Genomic DNA, 1,748 nt, shown 5'->3' with positions numbered 1-1,748 from the left:
AAATGTGTCTCATGTGTCTTACCATAGGTTCCTGACTTCTAGGAGCCATAACATGTTTCTGATATGCAGAGATGATGCAGTCTCGCCTGCAAAGAGAGAAACAGTGGTAGCACATTAAAAAAGATTTCTATTTTGATTCCACAAAACTGATTCCACCGTAAACATATCGGTGTATTTTGGGGGTTAATTGTTCAGACTCACTTGCTGGTGATGCCTCCTCCTGGTGGAAGTCCTGGCATCTCTTCTGCAGCCAGGAATTTGATCACATAAAGAAGGTCAGGGTCCTCATCTCGGGTCCTCATCATCTGGATAATTTCTGTTAGGGGAGGCAGTCAAAAAAATGTGGTAATAAATTAGGGAGATGACATTTACCCAAAGATCAGTGTGTTGTCGTGTGGGATTTAAGTCTTAAATCAACTCACCTTCCACTTTCACATCAATCTGTTGCTCCAGCTCCGCCTCCTGCTGCAGTGCCTCTTGTGACACCCGGGGGGCGCCGGGGAAGCAGACAATGATGATGCTGATGTTGTCCAAGCTGCCCTGGAGAGGGAGACAGAGCACAGCATTATCAGACAAGTTTGATGGAAAGAGCTGAGGCTGCAGTTTTAATTCCACAGTGGTGGAATGTAACTAAGTACATTTACTCAAGTAAAATTTCAGGTTCTTCTTCTTCACGTGAGTATTTCTATTTTATGCTACTTTATACCTTTACCTCACTACACCTCAGAGGGAAATATTGTACTTTTTAATTCACTACACATATTTAACAGCTATTGTTTCTGATTAATTAGCTGAAAGAAACCTATAACGAGCATGTTTAATTATGTATATAATTGCATGGGATTATGTATATTTAACTAAGTAAAACTATAGAGGGTTTATATTATCCCCATTCAACCAGATATTACATTAAAATGCGGCTTATATGTTAAATCAGTAATTATAATCCTGTAATATAATAATGTAATGATATAACTCTGGCACAGGCCCTTCTGCCTGCATAATGACTACTTGTACTTTTGCTAAGTACTTGAGCACTTTCACACTGTGGCACTGGTACTTTTACTTAACTACAGCATCTTAATACTTGTTCCACTGCTTGAAATCACTTGAAATAGACCTGCTGAGAGGGAAAAAAGCAGGGGGCCGAGGTCTGTGCCAGGCTGGGTGCAGATATATTTTGGTTGATTTTATGGGAGGATTATCACATGCTGATACATTTGCTAAACAGAGTTTGGACAACATATCAATCTCCTATGATGTCACAGTTAAGTAATTATAGAAGTCCTGGTTTACTGGACAAAATACATTACTTTAGTCTGCGGCTCTGAGGAAGTGCACCTGAAGTAAAGAGCTAGTAGATGAATAAATATTAGCATATTGCAGATATATATATCGATATCAGTAAGTACCAAAAAATTTCAGTTATAAAACAAAACTCTTGGCTGATAGACTGGTCATGGATTTTTTTTTTAAATTCCCAAATGTCAGTGTCAGTATTGGCCTTAAAAATCCAGCTGTTTTATGAAGTCATCATATTGTCATAACCATCAGCCTGTCGGTTATAACGTCAGAGATGCAAGCAGAGAGGCTCCTTGTGCACTGGAACACACAGTCTTTCAGCAGTTACTTTAAGCCTTTTTTGGAGAAATAAATAGCAGCCCATCCCGACCAGGATAAAACCTCTGAGCTGGTGTGTGTGTTAAGTTCCCATCAACACACTCACGTTCAGTCTTAATCCGAGCCAT

General features: G+C 39.5%; 1 long non-coding RNA gene across 1 annotated transcript; it reads right to left on the bottom strand.

Moving 5' to 3' along the window:
* Positions 1-27: 27 nt before the first annotated feature.
* LOC111664654 (uncharacterized) lies at positions 28-820 on the bottom strand. Its single transcript, XR_002761446.2, has 3 exons — positions 423-820; positions 202-316; positions 28-86 (listed from the first exon to the last, which is right to left on the bottom strand). It is a non-coding gene; the product is annotated as an uncharacterized LOC111664654 (long non-coding RNA).
* Between the last annotated feature and the right edge of the window lie 928 nt (positions 821-1,748).

This window comes from Seriola lalandi, unplaced genomic scaffold, assembly GCF_002814215.2.
Source record: "Seriola lalandi dorsalis isolate HSWRI2012SDOR001 ecotype SW California unplaced genomic scaffold, Sedor1 jcf7180002001663, whole genome shotgun sequence".
NCBI lineage: Eukaryota > Metazoa > Chordata > Actinopteri > Carangiformes > Carangidae > Seriola > Seriola lalandi.
This window is presented reverse-complemented; position numbering and strand designations above follow the sequence as displayed.